Here is a 9,891-nt window from a genome sequence, read left to right on the forward strand (position 1 = left end):
GTTATCCTTCCTTTAGAAGGCGTAGTATTTAATGCAGCTTTGTCTGGATATTGATTTGATGATTTGATGTGCGCTGTCCTGGCGGCCGCAGTCTCCAGTGTTTGCCCGCAGTTGCAGGTTGCCATGGCTGACTGTGGTCGAGGGGCGCAATGCCGGGAAAGTGGCGTGAAAGTGGCGCATGTGGAAGCGCCCTTCTGCGGTATTGGCGCTGGTTGGAAGTCGTAACGGTCAGACCTGTCAATTACACATATTCCTATCGCCCACTGCTGAGCAAAGGTCTGCCTGTGATACTGGACGGCATTTGTACAATTCACAAGGAAAACAAAGGGTTCGTAAATCAGTCTCAGGAGGAAATGCACCCAAGATACCGACAGCAGCTCCCTTACGCACGTTTTACGGGGAAAGTTGCAGTTTGCCTTTTGTATCAGGACGTATCGTGATAAGATTAAATATTTGTTAACAACGGTTTTGATTCGTTTCCCTTTCCTTGTACACTACAATGTGTGACATGCGATTTAATTACACTGGTTCAATTAAATAATTATCCAACCCAACCAGGTACACACCCTTTTGTGTATTAAAGTTCCATTAATCCACATATATTTTTCCAGTTTTATTTTATGCACCTAAACACTATGTCATTGGCACTATCATTTTAGTTCCTTTACACTTTATGCACCGCTGGATGTATTGATTGATTAATGAGTATGTGCTTTTTAAATATATAATTTATAGATACATTTGATTGAAAGACTTATATAAGAACAATAAGGAAGTTTGCTATTATCCTTTTTAACACGTTTTGCGCAATCATAAAAACAAGTGTAACTACCAGCTTTAATTAGGCAATAATTGTCCACGGGGTGGCAGTGAAAAACTATGACAATGTGCAGAACTAGGAGACCTGTATGCAAAATGAAAACAGCTGCCAGAACATCCTGTAATACCTGTAAAGAGGCAACACACACACAAATTGTCAAAAAATTGTCAGTTGTGAGAGGCAAACAAAAGGAGACCTGCTGGCAGTGGGGGATGGGACTTGGGGCAGTTTGGTGTTCAGTTTCATGAAAGGTAACCTGTACCACGTGTAAACAATAGTAGGTGAACCCTATAATTTGGCACTACCGAGCATTGAGGCTGAAGGACTAGGAAAGTAGTACTTAAAAAATGGTTTCAGTGGAGATTCTTAATTTTGTTTTTTTAAATGTGTGTATGTATGTATGTATGTATGTATATTTTGTAGTGTTATCGTTATGGAAATAGGAGAACCATGATAGACCAATTCAAGTATACAAAGCACAAGCAGAAACAAACATATAAAGTTGTGATTAAAACAGTTACGCATGTAATCAGCTTGTTTTTCTGGAATGTTACAATTTCCCATCAGTAGGTCTCCACAGTTTACTGCTCCAGAGTAAGTTGTTTTGTTCTACTTTCCAATTAAGCTAGAACAAAAAATATCTTCTGTGAAAAGTAAAATTTCAACCTAAACCTATCAATCACATTTTCAAATGTAAGTGAAAAGTCTTAATTGAATTAGCCTGGTAGTTTCCCTCTTTGACAGATGACTTTGCTTGTGTTTATTCAGGGTTGTGTCTTTAGTGGATACCCGCTGCCCACTCATCAGCCTTGATTAGCTAGTGGGGTCAGCAGGTTTTGTGCAGGTTGATCTAGTGAGGTTAAGATGTTATATTATTTATTAACATGGTTTAATTACTGTGATGTTGTACTCTTTCTCCCTCTTTATAAAAGGGTTTCAAGACAAAGGGTTTTTTATGAGCCAGGCATTCTTTGAACTAAAAAATAAATAAACAAAGATTTCTAGAAGAGATTCCTACAGTAAAATACAATACTTCTCACAGATTTCACTTTGGGAACTGACAGCATCCATGTCATAATAAGAAGTAAATGCAATCGTTTTTCATTTTGATGTGCTTGTCATTGTGGAAACATGAGTTACAGTGTAAAATATGTGTTTTTAAATGGAGACTAATCAGTTCAATTTATGACAAAAGACATTATATGCCTACATTTGCTAATATTCCTTCAAAAATACATTTGTTATATGTGATTTTTTTTCTTCTTCTATGTATTCCCTAGCGTAAATGAGGAGAAAAGTAATGGTGCTCTCCTGCAATTAAATTGACAAATGAGGCACCATTGACAGAGCTTTGCCATCTGTGTTGTTTTCACAGGCCAATTCAATTACAGATTAAGGAACTTCAAGGGTTCAAAGCCTGTGATTCATGTGAATCAATCCCCCTTTTCATTTTACACATAATTGTATTAAAGTTAACATACGTTTTGTGTAAACTGACTCAATAAATACCATGTCAATAATTTCAACTCATATTAAAAGCAATTGGAAATTAAAGCTGAATTTATCATGACAAAACATGCAGCAAAACACTAACCATTTATTCATGGCTTGGCTTTGTGTCATAATTTCAAGCATGCTATTTAATATACCTTACCCTGCCAAAAGGCACTAAGGATAAACAAATGAATAAGCTTGTAACAGTGGACAAATACGGAACCCCCTGTCTATGTCTCCACCAAAGTGGAACCCTGGTATACCAATTCTGTCTGTGTAGTTAATTAATGGGTTACAACATCCACACGATTGAGTTGACAGGGATTTTAATAGGTCTTCCACCTGTGGACATATAATTCATATTTAAAGTGCTTGCTCTGTAAGCATACTTCATTCTTGTAACATTAATTCTAATCTCTGGTCTATAACAAGTAGATATGGGTCTGTTGCACATTCTGAAGTGAAAATGATTTCCCTTTATCACAGCACTGCATTAGCCCACTGAATGTGATGTTGTATATTGATTTATGTTTTGTACTATCCCCCTGAATAATTTCTTGGCACCAACTGTATTTACTTATTCTGTGTACTTTGTTGGACTGAGTAGAGACAACTTACAATTAAAAAATGTGTTCTTTCCTGGTTATGCGTTTAATTTAGTAGATGTTGTTTGCTTTAGGCCGTGCTGCATTGAAAGCACTTTGTCATTTAAATGGTAGTGCAACAATTTTCTGATGCTATTAACAACACACAACGTTTACCCACAATCCCCCCCCCCCCAAAAAAAAAAGATCAAATCCAAACCTGGAAGTCAGATTTAAGTTTCATAGAGAAGTATGTATTTTACCTAAATTCAACTGCTACTGAGTACTGGGCTTTTAATTTGCAATTGGTGGGAGCAGCAAGGTGGTGATTTTAATTAAATTCACTATGAGAAGACATTAGGGGAATTTATTTCCTAATTGTTGTTGATTTAAATCACACTTGGTGAAGATGAATTGAATGTGCGTGAGCTAGTGTGTTTTGCTCTTAATTTCCAAAATGCTGTTTGCCCACATTATTCTTGTAAAGACTGACTACAGTAAGCTTGAAACTAATGAATTACCAACTTCAACATATGTCGGGTGTATTAAGCATATTTCAGAATTGTACATTGAACAACAGGCCCATGATAAATATAAATGTTCCTAAACCCAGAGCTTTACAACTACAACAGCTTTACAGCTTAAAAAAGGAGGAAGTAAAAAAAAAAATTACAGGTGCTCATTTGCCTTCAACCATGCAAGTTAAAAAGTAACTTTGGAGTGTCGGGGGTCATCTTTTAAGAGATGAGAATGTGGGTTACCAGGGAGTCACTCAAGTGTGTAGCAAATACCCAAGATTAATCTGTTCTCTCAGAGGATTAATATGGGAAACACTCTTATAGGTCCTTGACATTGTGGAGCACTCTTTCATAACAGTGATTTTATAGAAAAGGGAAAGTACATTTTATTGTTATTAATTCACTTGATAATTAAAATGGTCATAAGATCATCAGAGTGAAAAAAGTATATTTATAATATTTCTCAGTGTTGCGTATTCCCATTTCTAACTAGTCTTTATTGACTACCATGCTGTTCTAATAGAATGTTTATTGCTCATTAAGAGAAATCAGTCATATGTATACCACTTCTTACTTACTTGCTGATCACATTCTTTGCTTTGAACATGCACTTAAAACATGAATATAAGAAGCATATTAATTCAACATGATTCCATGGTTCATTGCAAGTTGATTAGTACTCAGCACTTAATTACGAAATACAGCTCTAGGTAACCCTTAATTTAAGAGAGGCTCAATAATTAATTTACACCTGCCAATTATATCTCGCAGTCACTAATTGCCTAGTGTAACAGAGTTAGCATAGCAGCTTGCAATATTGTCCGCTGGGTTGGTTAAGCTACTTCTGTTTATTAAGTACATACTGTCAGGAGTTCAAAATCCTCATTTGTGGATTTAATTCATGCTCTGACGGTTAAGTGGGAAAATATGGAAACCTGCTTCTTTACCCATTGGGAAAATCTTGAGATATTATTCAATTGTCAGCAATATCACAAGCAACACAAAGCTGACCAAAAATTCCCCTCAAACACTGCTCGCAAGAATTGTCAGTAATAATTGCCAAATGTAAAAGCATCCTAATATTTATCAAGCTACCCAAGAACATAAATGTATTATTATTTAAAAAAATCCCTCTAAGTCTATGACAAGAAAAGGAAGTGGACTGTGGTGGTAGGAATGTTGAGAACAATGCCTTTCAGACAATGGCTATACATTATCTGTAAGAAACTGGTTTCTATTCATAAATAACCTCACAATAGATGTTTCCTTTCTTTTTATTTTTGTTGCAGCTTTTGTCCAAAGAACAAACATTTTACTGAAGAAAGCATCTGATTTTTACATTGATTGCTATGATTTCAGTTACTCAGCTAACAGAGATTATGAAAAAAATGTTGCTTTCATGTAAATATTCTCTGCTGTATGATATTTATCATGATTCCAATACCATCATGATTTACACTCCTGTAGTAAAATAAATTGCTGCAGCCATGCGTCGTACTTTGCTTTCACTTGCTCTCTTGTCTCTTTCCAGGTGTGACATGAAAAAGATGATGGCATCTGCAGTTCATGTGAGGCAAACACTGAGGCAAAATAATTGTGCCACATGTTAATCCATGTCAGGGGTTAAATTGACTCTTGGCAAAGTAAAAATATCACATAACTGTATGTGAATTACTTGATACATTAACAACAAACCTGTGGAAAAACCCTAGTGCACTACGACAGTTATTGCACAAGTGGGGGCACAATGGATCGAATGACCTCCTCTCATTTGTAAACTTTCTTAAGTGAGCTTGTATGGAAGCAAATGCCTCCCCCATCCCTGTGGTGCCACTACTGCAAGAGATGAATTGCAAAGGCATCTTAAAAAGATATGATACATCTTCCATGGCTTTCTACAGAAAAGACAATTCTAATCTATGAAAATTCTAAACAGAACAAAAAAAAACGTATCCCAGTCTTGAATCAAGACTGTGTTTGATAGAGGACTCGTATATGACAACAAAAAAACACAACAATAATGGTCACCTTATTTTTTCGGGGGGAAATGTAAAAAAATAAAATAAAATAAAAATGTATTGATGGAATGAGTAATTGAGATGCATATCTGAGTCATTTTATTTTAATGTGTTGAAATTTAACCTTGATATGAATGTTAAACACAGGCCAAATATGTATTTGTTTCCACAGATAAGCTCCTTGGTTACTGCAATAAAAGACAAAATGTCAACAGTAGATTTGTGATAAGTTATATATCATAAAGTTGCTTGACTGAAAACTAGGATGAGCTGAAGAAGATTCCCTTAGAAAAGGCATTCCTTTTAAGAGGGACAGGAACGCCCATTTCAACTGAAATTTCAAATGCCAATAAATAAAAAAGATGTAATTTTATATATCTCATTTTAAGGAGCAATACAATTTGTGTCTCTGCTTTAATATTTAACAGATCTATTCAATTTCATAGAAATACTTAGGTCCCTCAGATTAACTCTAACTTTAATTGGTGTAAACCAATTGAAACAAAGCCAATTAAAAGAAAGAAAACTTGTATCAAAACAAGCTAAATATCCTAAAAGAATCTAAAAATATAATTATAAATGTAAATCACTTTTAACCTTACTTTTACTTCTACCTACTCTGAGAGACTGAGGGAACTGAACCTTTTCACCCTGGAACAGAGGCGACTACGTGGGGACTTGATCCAAGTCTTCAAAATCATGAAAGGCATCAACCACATCAAACCAGAGGAGCTTTTCCAGATCTGTATTGACACACGGACCCGGGGACACAAATGAAAATTGGGCTTCAAGGCATTCAAGACAGAAAACAGGGGACACTTCTTTACACAGAGAGTCTCACAATCTGGAACAAACTCCCCAGCGATGTGGTTGAAGCTGAAAATTTGGGAACATTCAAAATCAGACTTGGATCACTTAGTTATTAATGGACACCAAACGAGCACGATGGGTCGAATGGCCTCCTCTCGTTTGTAAACTTTCTTATGTTCTTATGTTCTTATGTGCCTGACTACATACAAGCTGTTGGCTGGAGTAAATATAATTTTAATGCTAAAATTAGGCTTAGGTTTTTATTTTTGTTTGACTAAATGTGATCATGAAAACATATATGGGTATTATCTCTGGGAATTAATGTATTCCATAACTTTTTAGTATTTATATAGTCTTTATTTTTAATCAAGTTAATATACATGAAATGAAAACTTGCAAAACAATGTTATTTCAATAATGATATTAAATGCCACTGTCATCCTATTAATTTAAGACATTAATTTAGTTATTAATCAATACAATTGCATGCTGATTAGTTGTAATAACAGGTGATGATCTGTATTTAATGTCAGACCGCTGATAAAGACAGTTACACGGTTGTCTTATTGCATTCACCTATATTCCTTTTCATATTTCTTTCAACTGTTATCACTGCACTACCTAGTGATTTATCATACAGCACTTCACAGTCGCAATAAACAAACATACAGTCAGTTACATGAAACCCCAAGTGCATCTGACAGATTTAACTTATACTGTATTTATTTAAGCACTTATGTTTTGTTAAATATAAAATGTAAATATATTTATTTAGGTAAAAGGGTGACTGATACTGGATTGTAATTTCTTCAGTGAAAGACTGCAAATTGCATTAGCCATATTGTATTTGTTTAGTGGGCTTTCCCTGTCGGTCTGTTTTATATTATGGAGCAGGCAGTTCACTATTTGCTTTGATTTGTATCGTTTTTGTGCTGTCAGTTAAAAATGTTAGGTGTGTGTTTGTTAATATATATATATATATATATATATATATATATATATATATGATATGATTTCTGAAATTAACATATATATGTTACACATTAACAAACAACCAATTCAAATAAATAATGTTCAAATCTGGATTTAAATAAATCTCTTTAATTTCCTTTTCAAAAATAGTAAAATTACAATGTGGGATGTATAGAGTTACATTTTTATAAGATATTATATGGTTTTAATAATAATGTAACATGTAAAAACTACAAATATTTAGAGTTAAAACCAAATCAAAATAACAAGTCTAAAGAATAATACCAATGAAATGTAATCTTCAACAGGTTATGTTACTAAATATCACACGTTTTCAATCATTTTTGTCATTGGAGTGGCATGGTTTGTTCAAAAACAGCCACCAGAGTAAAATAAATAAACCATGTGCAATAATTGTTTAATATATTAACAACTTCTTTTCAATAGCTTTTAAATTGCTTTCAAATGAGAAGGGTGACAGGCAGTCTGTGTTCAGTGTTGAATGTTTGGGCGTTTCTATATACAGCCACACTTAATGATTTCAAATGAGTGTAAACTATTGGTGTCTGTACTTACCAAGGAGGAGAATAATTTGAAAAATATTATACTTACTTCAGAAGATATGATTATATCTACTTCACTTTAAATATATAGATATAAATATATCTAAATATAATATAAGTACATTTTTGTCAGTTTCAAAAAAGTATGGCCAATCTTATATATCGTGTATCATTTCATGTTTTTATTCCTCTTTTTTTTAATTGTCTGAAATATGTACAATAATAAAACAATATGGAAAACATGGATATTGATGAAACCGATGTAGAATTGTATACAATCTTGTTACCCATCTTTTCAAAATGTAATTATCCTGTTAAACACCTCAGCCAACCAACCCCCTTGGCTCCCATATTACTTTTTATTCCCCACATGCTCAACCCATCCCAAACGCATAATGAACCATCTAAACCATTTTAAGTAAGAGAAGCTTTGTTGCTTTTGAATATCGATTAATGTAGGATGTTCCATGTACTTAGTTTCTAAATCTTCCAGCAGACTTTGGACAGACAATCTGAATGCAATGTATATTTTTCAGCCATTTACTGACATTTATTGTCTTAAGTGGTATTGAAAGATGTTTTATGAATCGGGTAGGGCAGTAGGTCAGTTAATTCATAATTAACAGCTTACTACAGTAGTATGTGTGGGCTAAAAGATAGCAATACATGCAGGTTTAGGCTGTAACTTAACCCCTTCTTCAATGTGAGAGCCTGTCATTTATTGTAAGTAATAACTATGAATTGTTCTTGATAAATGATAAAATAACAGCAAAATTATTTTGCTTGTTCAACATTATCAGATAAATTATGTAATGTAAGATTTTTTTTGGTTGTTTAATAGTTTTTTGTTTTGTTTTTACGACCAAAATCAATTGCCTAAAACTTTTCTTGTTAAAGGTGATTTTCAGTTCTGAAAACTGACTTCAAACCCTCTCACACAAGGAACTAATAATTTATTAAATGTTCCAATGTCAACACGGCATACCTGGAAATATTTATTATCAGATTATTTTGATGTGTTTGCACATGTGTCCACCAATGGCATTGCCCTAACCATTTAACAAGGGATGAAACTGACACTTTCTCTAAACGATTCAAGAAAGATCTTGAGAGGTTTGTCAGCGGACAAGTTACTTATCGTAGTGCACTACTGTGTAGTGTTCTGTAAACATGCTGACTGAAACACCTGTTGCACCTTTGTGTCAGGGACGACTCTTAAAGCAGCTTGGACAAGCATCATCCACTAAGTGTAAACACACAAAACTGAATCATCTCATTGCCATATAGTCAAATGAATCTGATACCTGATCTGCATGGCTATACATAGACTTCCAAGCTCTGCAGAAAATGTTTTGTTTTTTTGTCTGGAAGGGAAATGTCAGTGTTTGAATTGGAAAAATATATTTTTAATTTGAAGAAAAGTTTCTGACAACTGAATTGACCATCCCATCTTTGCCATCATCAGATAGACACTGTTACACTGTTTAAAAAAAGTTTTTTCAAAATCAACATACTGCATAGGTCATACAGCAGGGATCCTGACATCCCACAATTGTCATCTGGGATATGTTACTCTCTCAATTTCATTATTAGTATTAAGTTCCTTTGGCATTTCTTTGCTTTATCTAATTTTGGGATTTTAATTTTAAGGAATAAGAAACATGGAATTCATGACTGCTGTGGAGAGGGACTAGAAACTAGCTTTCCTAGATTCCTCAAGTTACATCAGTAATACCTACAGTTTAGTGCCAAAAGTAATTTTCTGCATCTCAATCCATTTAATCAACATGGAGCTATCATTTTGGAATATTAAATTAACCCTTTAAAACAAATTCATACATAAACTTTTAAAATGAGCAATGTTCTTTTCAAGGTAATACTCTGAATTATTATTTCTTCTTAATAGTACTTTTTGTCCCTTTTACTGACATCATTACCCTTTGAATTAAATATAGAATTGGACCACCTTTATCTCTGGGATGAAACGTATCACACTTGCAAGGGTATCATGAATTGCTAGGCACACAACTTGGCAAACAAATTGCATAAGTGTTTTAACAGCAACCTGTTCTAGTTCCTTAGATGCTTAAAATAATTATACTATTTTATATA

Source organism: Amia ocellicauda, chromosome 8 (assembly GCF_036373705.1).
Source record: "Amia ocellicauda isolate fAmiCal2 chromosome 8, fAmiCal2.hap1, whole genome shotgun sequence".
Classification (NCBI taxonomy): Eukaryota; Metazoa; Chordata; class Actinopteri; order Amiiformes; family Amiidae; genus Amia; species Amia ocellicauda.